The sequence below is a fragment of the Rhamphochromis longiceps genome, unplaced genomic scaffold (genome assembly GCF_057381845.1).
Source record: "Rhamphochromis longiceps isolate RC_006_pf unplaced genomic scaffold, R_longiceps_female_GT1.1 unmapped_scaffold_9, whole genome shotgun sequence".
NCBI lineage: Eukaryota > Metazoa > Chordata > Actinopteri > Cichliformes > Cichlidae > Rhamphochromis > Rhamphochromis longiceps.
This window is the reverse complement of record NW_028187229.1, coordinates 554994-568591: the sequence shown is the minus strand read 5'-3', so window position 1 is coordinate 568591 and position 13598 is coordinate 554994.

Here is a 13598-nt window from a genome sequence, read left to right as displayed (position 1 = left end):
TGGACACACGCAACTCACAAGTTCCTGGCTCTGTCAGCTCCTCTGCAGAGGGTTTCCCTAAGAAGGTGGACCTAGCAGGGTCACCGGGGGACGGGGAGCTGTGCCTCACGGCCCTCACTTCGTCGGAGAAACCCTCATGCAGAGTTCAGAAACTTGTGTGTTGAGTATGTCGCTGTGAGCCTCCACCATTTAACTAGTGGGTGAAGCCTGAACTGTCTAGAGACAGACCAGACCAGCTGCACAACACAGACACTTCAAACCTGAGGACAAAATCTGAGAGAACAGAAAAAGGAAAGGAAACTTAGCTTAGAACCATGCAGCGCTACAGGAGACGGCAGCACTGCAGAGGTGAGGACCGGCACCTGTTTGAAAGAGACAGATGCACACAAACACACACACAACGACGAACGAGAAACAAACACAGAGAGAGGGAAAAGTGGTTATACAGAACTTGAGGACATTATCTACATGTAATTATCTACATACTTATAAATTTGTTGTGTTTTCTTTAACAATGTCAGAAGGAGAGAGGCACTGAGGCACCGTCTTCCGCCCCCCGGCGCTCCTGCTGCGCCTCCTCCTTCTGACAGGAACTGCCTGCAGAACAAGCATGAATGATGCCTGAGTGGACACACGCAACTCACAAGTTCCTGGCTCTGTCAGCTCCTCTGCAGAGGGTTTCCCTAAGAAGGTGGACCTAGCAGGGTCACCGGGGGACGGGGAGCTGTGCCTCACGGCCCTCACTTCGTCGGAGAAACCCTCATGCAGAGTTCAGAAACTTGTGTGTTGAGTATGTCGCTGTGAGCCTCCACCATTTAACTAGTGGGTGAAGCCTGAACTGTCTAGAGACAGACCAGACCAGCTGCACAACACAGACACTTCAAACCTGAGGACAAAATCTGAGAGAACAGAAAAAGGAAAGGAAACTTAGCTTAGAACCATGCAGCGCTACAGGAGACGGCAGCACTGCAGAGGTGAGGACCGGCACCTGTTTGAAAGAGACAGATGCACACAAACACACACACAACGACGAACGAGAAACAAACACAGAGAGAGGGAAAAGTGGTTATACAGAACTTGAGGACATTATCTACATGTAATTATCTACATACTTATAAATTTGTTGTGTTTTCTTTAACAATGTCAGAAGGAGAGAGGCACTGAGGCACCGTCTTCCGCCCCCCGGCGCTCCTGCTGCGCCTCCTCCTTCTGACAGGAACTGCCTGCAGAACAAGCATGAATGATGCCTGAGTGGACACACGCAACTCACAAGTTCCTGGCTCTGTCAGCTCCTCTGCAGAGGGTTTCCCTAAGAAGGTGGACCTAGCAGGGTCACCGGGGGACGGGGAGCTGTGCCTCACGGCCCTCACTTCGTCGGAGAAACCCTCATGCAGAGTTCAGAAACTTGTGTGTTGAGTATGTCGCTGTGAGCCTCCACCATTTAACTAGTGGGTGAAGCCTGAACTGTCTAGAGACAGACCAGACCAGCTGCACAACACAGACACTTCAAACCTGAGGACAAAATCTGAGAGAACAGAAAAAGGAAAGGAAACTTAGCTTAGAACCATGCAGCGCTACAGGAGACGGCAGCACTGCAGAGGTGAGGACCGGCACCTGTTTGAAAGAGACAGATGCACACAAACACACACACAACGACGAACGAGAAACAAACACAGAGAGAGGGAAAAGTGGTTATACAGAACTTGAGGACATTATCTACATGTAATTATCTACATACTTATAAATTTGTTGTGTTTTCTTTAACAATGTCAGAAGGAGAGAGGCACTGAGGCACCGTCTTCCGCCCCCCGGCGCTCCTGCTGCGCCTCCTCCTTCTGACAGGAACTGCCTGCAGAACAAGCATGAATGATGCCTGAGTGGACACACGCAACTCACAAGTTCCTGGCTCTGTCAGCTCCTCTGCAGAGGGTTTCCCTAAGAAGGTGGACCTAGCAGGGTCACCGGGGGACGGGGAGCTGTGCCTCACGGCCCTCACTTCGTCGGAGAAACCCTCATGCAGAGTTCAGAAACTTGTGTGTTGAGTATGTCGCTGTGAGCCTCCACCATTTAACTAGTGGGTGAAGCCTGAACTGTCTAGAGACAGACCAGACCAGCTGCACAACACAGACACTTCAAACCTGAGGACAAAATCTGAGAGAACAGAAAAAGGAAAGGAAACTTAGCTTAGAACCATGCAGCGCTACAGGAGACGGCAGCACTGCAGAGGTGAGGACCGGCACCTGTTTGAAAGAGACAGATGCACACAAACACACACACAACGACGAACGAGAAACAAACACAGAGAGAGGGAAAAGTGGTTATACAGAACTTGAGGACATTATCTACATGTAATTATCTACATACTTATAAATTTGTTGTGTTTTCTTTAACAATGTCAGAAGGAGAGAGGCACTGAGGCACCGTCTTCCGCCCCCCGGCGCTCCTGCTGCGCCTCCTCCTTCTGACAGGAACTGCCTGCAGAACAAGCATGAATGATGCCTGAGTGGACACACGCAACTCACAAGTTCCTGGCTCTGTCAGCTCCTCTGCAGAGGGTTTCCCTAAGAAGGTGGACCTAGCAGGGTCACCGGGGGACGGGGAGCTGTGCCTCACGGCCCTCACTTCGTCGGAGAAACCCTCATGCAGAGTTCAGAAACTTGTGTGTTGAGTATGTCGCTGTGAGCCTCCACCATTTAACTAGTGGGTGAAGCCTGAACTGTCTAGAGACAGACCAGACCAGCTGCACAACACAGACACTTCAAACCTGAGGACAAAATCTGAGAGAACAGAAAAAGGAAAGGAAACTTAGCTTAGAACCATGCAGCGCTACAGGAGACGGCAGCACTGCAGAGGTGAGGACCGGCACCTGTTTGAAAGAGACAGATGCACACAAACACACACACAACGACGAACGAGAAACAAACACAGAGAGAGGGAAAAGTGGTTATACAGAACTTGAGGACATTATCTACATGTAATTATCTACATACTTATAAATTTGTTGTGTTTTCTTTAACAATGTCAGAAGGAGAGAGGCACTGAGGCACCGTCTTCCGCCCCCCGGCGCTCCTGCTGCGCCTCCTCCTTCTGACAGGAACTGCCTGCAGAACAAGCATGAATGATGCCTGAGTGGACACACGCAACTCACAAGTTCCTGGCTCTGTCAGCTCCTCTGCAGAGGGTTTCCCTAAGAAGGTGGACCTAGCAGGGTCACCGGGGGACGGGGAGCTGTGCCTCACGGCCCTCACTTCGTCGGAGAAACCCTCATGCAGAGTTCAGAAACTTGTGTGTTGAGTATGTCGCTGTGAGCCTCCACCATTTAACTAGTGGGTGAAGCCTGAACTGTCTAGAGACAGACCAGACCAGCTGCACAACACAGACACTTCAAACCTGAGGACAAAATCTGAGAGAACAGAAAAAGGAAAGGAAACTTAGCTTAGAACCATGCAGCGCTACAGGAGACGGCAGCACTGCAGAGGTGAGGACCGGCACCTGTTTGAAAGAGACAGATGCACACAAACACACACACAACGACGAACGAGAAACAAACACAGAGAGAGGGAAAAGTGGTTATACAGAACTTGAGGACATTATCTACATGTAATTATCTACATACTTATAAATTTGTTGTGTTTTCTTTAACAATGTCAGAAGGAGAGAGGCACTGAGGCACCGTCTTCCGCCCCCCGGCGCTCCTGCTGCGCCTCCTCCTTCTGACAGGAACTGCCTGCAGAACAAGCATGAATGATGCCTGAGTGGACACACGCAACTCACAAGTTCCTGGCTCTGTCAGCTCCTCTGCAGAGGGTTTCCCTAAGAAGGTGGACCTAGCAGGGTCACCGGGGGACGGGGAGCTGTGCCTCACGGCCCTCACTTCGTCGGAGAAACCCTCATGCAGAGTTCAGAAACTTGTGTGTTGAGTATGTCGCTGTGAGCCTCCACCATTTAACTAGTGGGTGAAGCCTGAACTGTCTAGAGACAGACCAGACCAGCTGCACAACACAGACACTTCAAACCTGAGGACAAAATCTGAGAGAACAGAAAAAGGAAAGGAAACTTAGCTTAGAACCATGCAGCGCTACAGGAGACGGCAGCACTGCAGAGGTGAGGACCGGCACCTGTTTGAAAGAGACAGATGCACACAAACACACACACAACGACGAACGAGAAACAAACACAGAGAGAGGGAAAAGTGGTTATACAGAACTTGAGGACATTATCTACATGTAATTATCTACATACTTATAAATTTGTTGTGTTTTCTTTAACAATGTCAGAAGGAGAGAGGCACTGAGGCACCGTCTTCCGCCCCCCGGCGCTCCTGCTGCGCCTCCTCCTTCTGACAGGAACTGCCTGCAGAACAAGCATGAATGATGCCTGAGTGGACACACGCAACTCACAAGTTCCTGGCTCTGTCAGCTCCTCTGCAGAGGGTTTCCCTAAGAAGGTGGACCTAGCAGGGTCACCGGGGGACGGGGAGCTGTGCCTCACGGCCCTCACTTCGTCGGAGAAACCCTCATGCAGAGTTCAGAAACTTGTGTGTTGAGTATGTCGCTGTGAGCCTCCACCATTTAACTAGTGGGTGAAGCCTGAACTGTCTAGAGACAGACCAGACCAGCTGCACAACACAGACACTTCAAACCTGAGGACAAAATCTGAGAGAACAGAAAAAGGAAAGGAAACTTAGCTTAGAACCATGCAGCGCTACAGGAGACGGCAGCACTGCAGAGGTGAGGACCGGCACCTGTTTGAAAGAGACAGATGCACACAAACACACACACAACGACGAACGAGAAACAAACACAGAGAGAGGGAAAAGTGGTTATACAGAACTTGAGGACATTATCTACATGTAATTATCTACATACTTATAAATTTGTTGTGTTTTCTTTAACAATGTCAGAAGGAGAGAGGCACTGAGGCACCGTCTTCCGCCCCCCGGCGCTCCTGCTGCGCCTCCTCCTTCTGACAGGAACTGCCTGCAGAACAAGCATGAATGATGCCTGAGTGGACACACGCAACTCACAAGTTCCTGGCTCTGTCAGCTCCTCTGCAGAGGGTTTCCCTAAGAAGGTGGACCTAGCAGGGTCACCGGGGGACGGGGAGCTGTGCCTCACGGCCCTCACTTCGTCGGAGAAACCCTCATGCAGAGTTCAGAAACTTGTGTGTTGAGTATGTCGCTGTGAGCCTCCACCATTTAACTAGTGGGTGAAGCCTGAACTGTCTAGAGACAGACCAGACCAGCTGCACAACACAGACACTTCAAACCTGAGGACAAAATCTGAGAGAACAGAAAAAGGAAAGGAAACTTAGCTTAGAACCATGCAGCGCTACAGGAGACGGCAGCACTGCAGAGGTGAGGACCGGCACCTGTTTGAAAGAGACAGATGCACACAAACACACACACAACGACGAACGAGAAACAAACACAGAGAGAGGGAAAAGTGGTTATACAGAACTTGAGGACATTATCTACATGTAATTATCTACATACTTATAAATTTGTTGTGTTTTCTTTAACAATGTCAGAAGGAGAGAGGCACTGAGGCACCGTCTTCCGCCCCCCGGCGCTCCTGCTGCGCCTCCTCCTTCTGACAGGAACTGCCTGCAGAACAAGCATGAATGATGCCTGAGTGGACACACGCAACTCACAAGTTCCTGGCTCTGTCAGCTCCTCTGCAGAGGGTTTCCCTAAGAAGGTGGACCTAGCAGGGTCACCGGGGGACGGGGAGCTGTGCCTCACGGCCCTCACTTCGTCGGAGAAACCCTCATGCAGAGTTCAGAAACTTGTGTGTTGAGTATGTCGCTGTGAGCCTCCACCATTTAACTAGTGGGTGAAGCCTGAACTGTCTAGAGACAGACCAGACCAGCTGCACAACACAGACACTTCAAACCTGAGGACAAAATCTGAGAGAACAGAAAAAGGAAAGGAAACTTAGCTTAGAACCATGCAGCGCTACAGGAGACGGCAGCACTGCAGAGGTGAGGACCGGCACCTGTTTGAAAGAGACAGATGCACACAAACACACACACAACGACGAACGAGAAACAAACACAGAGAGAGGGAAAAGTGGTTATACAGAACTTGAGGACATTATCTACATGTAATTATCTACATACTTATAAATTTGTTGTGTTTTCTTTAACAATGTCAGAAGGAGAGAGGCACTGAGGCACCGTCTTCCGCCCCCCGGCGCTCCTGCTGCGCCTCCTCCTTCTGACAGGAACTGCCTGCAGAACAAGCATGAATGATGCCTGAGTGGACACACGCAACTCACAAGTTCCTGGCTCTGTCAGCTCCTCTGCAGAGGGTTTCCCTAAGAAGGTGGACCTAGCAGGGTCACCGGGGGACGGGGAGCTGTGCCTCACGGCCCTCACTTCGTCGGAGAAACCCTCATGCAGAGTTCAGAAACTTGTGTGTTGAGTATGTCGCTGTGAGCCTCCACCATTTAACTAGTGGGTGAAGCCTGAACTGTCTAGAGACAGACCAGACCAGCTGCACAACACAGACACTTCAAACCTGAGGACAAAATCTGAGAGAACAGAAAAAGGAAAGGAAACTTAGCTTAGAACCATGCAGCGCTACAGGAGACGGCAGCACTGCAGAGGTGAGGACCGGCACCTGTTTGAAAGAGACAGATGCACACAAACACACACACAACGACGAACGAGAAACAAACACAGAGAGAGGGAAAAGTGGTTATACAGAACTTGAGGACATTATCTACATGTAATTATCTACATACTTATAAATTTGTTGTGTTTTCTTTAACAATGTCAGAAGGAGAGAGGCACTGAGGCACCGTCTTCCGCCCCCCGGCGCTCCTGCTGCGCCTCCTCCTTCTGACAGGAACTGCCTGCAGAACAAGCATGAATGATGCCTGAGTGGACACACGCAACTCACAAGTTCCTGGCTCTGTCAGCTCCTCTGCAGAGGGTTTCCCTAAGAAGGTGGACCTAGCAGGGTCACCGGGGGACGGGGAGCTGTGCCTCACGGCCCTCACTTCGTCGGAGAAACCCTCATGCAGAGTTCAGAAACTTGTGTGTTGAGTATGTCGCTGTGAGCCTCCACCATTTAACTAGTGGGTGAAGCCTGAACTGTCTAGAGACAGACCAGACCAGCTGCACAACACAGACACTTCAAACCTGAGGACAAAATCTGAGAGAACAGAAAAAGGAAAGGAAACTTAGCTTAGAACCATGCAGCGCTACAGGAGACGGCAGCACTGCAGAGGTGAGGACCGGCACCTGTTTGAAAGAGACAGATGCACACAAACACACACACAACGACGAACGAGAAACAAACACAGAGAGAGGGAAAAGTGGTTATACAGAACTTGAGGACATTATCTACATGTAATTATCTACATACTTATAAATTTGTTGTGTTTTCTTTAACAATGTCAGAAGGAGAGAGGCACTGAGGCACCGTCTTCCGCCCCCCGGCGCTCCTGCTGCGCCTCCTCCTTCTGACAGGAACTGCCTGCAGAACAAGCATGAATGATGCCTGAGTGGACACACGCAACTCACAAGTTCCTGGCTCTGTCAGCTCCTCTGCAGAGGGTTTCCCTAAGAAGGTGGACCTAGCAGGGTCACCGGGGGACGGGGAGCTGTGCCTCACGGCCCTCACTTCGTCGGAGAAACCCTCATGCAGAGTTCAGAAACTTGTGTGTTGAGTATGTCGCTGTGAGCCTCCACCATTTAACTAGTGGGTGAAGCCTGAACTGTCTAGAGACAGACCAGACCAGCTGCACAACACAGACACTTCAAACCTGAGGACAAAATCTGAGAGAACAGAAAAAGGAAAGGAAACTTAGCTTAGAACCATGCAGCGCTACAGGAGACGGCAGCACTGCAGAGGTGAGGACCGGCACCTGTTTGAAAGAGACAGATGCACACAAACACACACACAACGACGAACGAGAAACAAACACAGAGAGAGGGAAAAGTGGTTATACAGAACTTGAGGACATTATCTACATGTAATTATCTACATACTTATAAATTTGTTGTGTTTTCTTTAACAATGTCAGAAGGAGAGAGGCACTGAGGCACCGTCTTCCGCCCCCCGGCGCTCCTGCTGCGCCTCCTCCTTCTGACAGGAACTGCCTGCAGAACAAGCATGAATGATGCCTGAGTGGACACACGCAACTCACAAGTTCCTGGCTCTGTCAGCTCCTCTGCAGAGGGTTTCCCTAAGAAGGTGGACCTAGCAGGGTCACCGGGGGACGGGGAGCTGTGCCTCACGGCCCTCACTTCGTCGGAGAAACCCTCATGCAGAGTTCAGAAACTTGTGTGTTGAGTATGTCGCTGTGAGCCTCCACCATTTAACTAGTGGGTGAAGCCTGAACTGTCTAGAGACAGACCAGACCAGCTGCACAACACAGACACTTCAAACCTGAGGACAAAATCTGAGAGAACAGAAAAAGGAAAGGAAACTTAGCTTAGAACCATGCAGCGCTACAGGAGACGGCAGCACTGCAGAGGTGAGGACCGGCACCTGTTTGAAAGAGACAGATGCACACAAACACACACACAACGACGAACGAGAAACAAACACAGAGAGAGGGAAAAGTGGTTATACAGAACTTGAGGACATTATCTACATGTAATTATCTACATACTTATAAATTTGTTGTGTTTTCTTTAACAATGTCAGAAGGAGAGAGGCACTGAGGCACCGTCTTCCGCCCCCCGGCGCTCCTGCTGCGCCTCCTCCTTCTGACAGGAACTGCCTGCAGAACAAGCATGAATGATGCCTGAGTGGACACACGCAACTCACAAGTTCCTGGCTCTGTCAGCTCCTCTGCAGAGGGTTTCCCTAAGAAGGTGGACCTAGCAGGGTCACCGGGGGACGGGGAGCTGTGCCTCACGGCCCTCACTTCGTCGGAGAAACCCTCATGCAGAGTTCAGAAACTTGTGTGTTGAGTATGTCGCTGTGAGCCTCCACCATTTAACTAGTGGGTGAAGCCTGAACTGTCTAGAGACAGACCAGACCAGCTGCACAACACAGACACTTCAAACCTGAGGACAAAATCTGAGAGAACAGAAAAAGGAAAGGAAACTTAGCTTAGAACCATGCAGCGCTACAGGAGACGGCAGCACTGCAGAGGTGAGGACCGGCACCTGTTTGAAAGAGACAGATGCACACAAACACACACACAACGACGAACGAGAAACAAACACAGAGAGAGGGAAAAGTGGTTATACAGAACTTGAGGACATTATCTACATGTAATTATCTACATACTTATAAATTTGTTGTGTTTTCTTTAACAATGTCAGAAGGAGAGAGGCACTGAGGCACCGTCTTCCGCCCCCCGGCGCTCCTGCTGCGCCTCCTCCTTCTGACAGGAACTGCCTGCAGAACAAGCATGAATGATGCCTGAGTGGACACACGCAACTCACAAGTTCCTGGCTCTGTCAGCTCCTCTGCAGAGGGTTTCCCTAAGAAGGTGGACCTAGCAGGGTCACCGGGGGACGGGGAGCTGTGCCTCACGGCCCTCACTTCGTCGGAGAAACCCTCATGCAGAGTTCAGAAACTTGTGTGTTGAGTATGTCGCTGTGAGCCTCCACCATTTAACTAGTGGGTGAAGCCTGAACTGTCTAGAGACAGACCAGACCAGCTGCACAACACAGACACTTCAAACCTGAGGACAAAATCTGAGAGAACAGAAAAAGGAAAGGAAACTTAGCTTAGAACCATGCAGCGCTACAGGAGACGGCAGCACTGCAGAGGTGAGGACCGGCACCTGTTTGAAAGAGACAGATGCACACAAACACACACACAACGACGAACGAGAAACAAACACAGAGAGAGGGAAAAGTGGTTATACAGAACTTGAGGACATTATCTACATGTAATTATCTACATACTTATAAATTTGTTGTGTTTTCTTTAACAATGTCAGAAGGAGAGAGGCACTGAGGCACCGTCTTCCGCCCCCCGGCGCTCCTGCTGCGCCTCCTCCTTCTGACAGGAACTGCCTGCAGAACAAGCATGAATGATGCCTGAGTGGACACACGCAACTCACAAGTTCCTGGCTCTGTCAGCTCCTCTGCAGAGGGTTTCCCTAAGAAGGTGGACCTAGCAGGGTCACCGGGGGACGGGGAGCTGTGCCTCACGGCCCTCACTTCGTCGGAGAAACCCTCATGCAGAGTTCAGAAACTTGTGTGTTGAGTATGTCGCTGTGAGCCTCCACCATTTAACTAGTGGGTGAAGCCTGAACTGTCTAGAGACAGACCAGACCAGCTGCACAACACAGACACTTCAAACCTGAGGACAAAATCTGAGAGAACAGAAAAAGGAAAGGAAACTTAGCTTAGAACCATGCAGCGCTACAGGAGACGGCAGCACTGCAGAGGTGAGGACCGGCACCTGTTTGAAAGAGACAGATGCACACAAACACACACACAACGACGAACGAGAAACAAACACAGAGAGAGGGAAAAGTGGTTATACAGAACTTGAGGACATTATCTACATGTAATTATCTACATACTTATAAATTTGTTGTGTTTTCTTTAACAATGTCAGAAGGAGAGAGGCACTGAGGCACCGTCTTCCGCCCCCCGGCGCTCCTGCTGCGCCTCCTCCTTCTGACAGGAACTGCCTGCAGAACAAGCATGAATGATGCCTGAGTGGACACACGCAACTCACAAGTTCCTGGCTCTGTCAGCTCCTCTGCAGAGGGTTTCCCTAAGAAGGTGGACCTAGCAGGGTCACCGGGGGACGGGGAGCTGTGCCTCACGGCCCTCACTTCGTCGGAGAAACCCTCATGCAGAGTTCAGAAACTTGTGTGTTGAGTATGTCGCTGTGAGCCTCCACCATTTAACTAGTGGGTGAAGCCTGAACTGTCTAGAGACAGACCAGACCAGCTGCACAACACAGACACTTCAAACCTGAGGACAAAATCTGAGAGAACAGAAAAAGGAAAGGAAACTTAGCTTAGAACCATGCAGCGCTACAGGAGACGGCAGCACTGCAGAGGTGAGGACCGGCACCTGTTTGAAAGAGACAGATGCACACAAACACACACACAACGACGAACGAGAAACAAACACAGAGAGAGGGAAAAGTGGTTATACAGAACTTGAGGACATTATCTACATGTAATTATCTACATACTTATAAATTTGTTGTGTTTTCTTTAACAATGTCAGAAGGAGAGAGGCACTGAGGCACCGTCTTCCGCCCCCCGGCGCTCCTGCTGCGCCTCCTCCTTCTGACAGGAACTGCCTGCAGAACAAGCATGAATGATGCCTGAGTGGACACACGCAACTCACAAGTTCCTGGCTCTGTCAGCTCCTCTGCAGAGGGTTTCCCTAAGAAGGTGGACCTAGCAGGGTCACCGGGGGACGGGGAGCTGTGCCTCACGGCCCTCACTTCGTCGGAGAAACCCTCATGCAGAGTTCAGAAACTTGTGTGTTGAGTATGTCGCTGTGAGCCTCCACCATTTAACTAGTGGGTGAAGCCTGAACTGTCTAGAGACAGACCAGACCAGCTGCACAACACAGACACTTCAAACCTGAGGACAAAATCTGAGAGAACAGAAAAAGGAAAGGAAACTTAGCTTAGAACCATGCAGCGCTACAGGAGACGGCAGCACTGCAGAGGTGAGGACCGGCACCTGTTTGAAAGAGACAGATGCACACAAACACACACACAACGACGAACGAGAAACAAACACAGAGAGAGGGAAAAGTGGTTATACAGAACTTGAGGACATTATCTACATGTAATTATCTACATACTTATAAATTTGTTGTGTTTTCTTTAACAATGTCAGAAGGAGAGAGGCACTGAGGCACCGTCTTCCGCCCCCCGGCGCTCCTGCTGCGCCTCCTCCTTCTGACAGGAACTGCCTGCAGAACAAGCATGAATGATGCCTGAGTGGACACACGCAACTCACAAGTTCCTGGCTCTGTCAGCTCCTCTGCAGAGGGTTTCCCTAAGAAGGTGGACCTAGCAGGGTCACCGGGGGACGGGGAGCTGTGCCTCACGGCCCTCACTTCGTCGGAGAAACCCTCATGCAGAGTTCAGAAACTTGTGTGTTGAGTATGTCGCTGTGAGCCTCCACCATTTAACTAGTGGGTGAAGCCTGAACTGTCTAGAGACAGACCAGACCAGCTGCACAACACAGACACTTCAAACCTGAGGACAAAATCTGAGAGAACAGAAAAAGGAAAGGAAACTTAGCTTAGAACCATGCAGCGCTACAGGAGACGGCAGCACTGCAGAGGTGAGGACCGGCACCTGTTTGAAAGAGACAGATGCACACAAACACACACACAACGACGAACGAGAAACAAACACAGAGAGAGGGAAAAGTGGTTATACAGAACTTGAGGACATTATCTACATGTAATTATCTACATACTTATAAATTTGTTGTGTTTTCTTTAACAATGTCAGAAGGAGAGAGGCACTGAGGCACCGTCTTCCGCCCCCCGGCGCTCCTGCTGCGCCTCCTCCTTCTGACAGGAACTGCCTGCAGAACAAGCATGAATGATGCCTGAGTGGACACACGCAACTCACAAGTTCCTGGCTCTGTCAGCTCCTCTGCAGAGGGTTTCCCTAAGAAGGTGGACCTAGCAGGGTCACCGGGGGACGGGGAGCTGTGCCTCACGGCCCTCACTTCGTCGGAGAAACCCTCATGCAGAGTTCAGAAACTTGTGTGTTGAGTATGTCGCTGTGAGCCTCCACCATTTAACTAGTGGGTGAAGCCTGAACTGTCTAGAGACAGACCAGACCAGCTGCACAACACAGACACTTCAAACCTGAGGACAAAATCTGAGAGAACAGAAAAAGGAAAGGAAACTTAGCTTAGAACCATGCAGCGCTACAGGAGACGGCAGCACTGCAGAGGTGAGGACCGGCACCTGTTTGAAAGAGACAGATGCACACAAACACACACACAACGACGAACGAGAAACAAACACAGAGAGAGGGAAAAGTGGTTATACAGAACTTGAGGACATTATCTACATGTAATTATCTACATACTTATAAATTTGTTGTGTTTTCTTTAACAATGTCAGAAGGAGAGAGGCACTGAGGCACCGTCTTCCGCCCCCCGGCGCTCCTGCTGCGCCTCCTCCTTCTGACAGGAACTGCCTGCAGAACAAGCATGAATGATGCCTGAGTGGACACACGCAACTCACAAGTTCCTGGCTCTGTCAGCTCCTCTGCAGAGGGTTTCCCTAAGAAGGTGGACCTAGCAGGGTCACCGGGGGACGGGGAGCTGTGCCTCACGGCCCTCACTTCGTCGGAGAAACCCTCATGCAGAGTTCAGAAACTTGTGTGTTGAGTATGTCGCTGTGAGCCTCCACCATTTAACTAGTGGGTGAAGCCTGAACTGTCTAGAGACAGACCAGACCAGCTGCACAACACAGACACTTCAAACCTGAGGACAAAATCTGAGAGAACAGAAAAAGGAAAGGAAACTTAGCTTAGAACCATGCAGCGCTACAGGAGACGGCAGCACTGCAGAGGTGAGGACCGGCACCTGTTTGAAAGAGACAGATGCACACAAACACACACACAACGACGAACGAGAAACAAACACAGAGAGAGGGAAAAGTGGTTATACAGAACT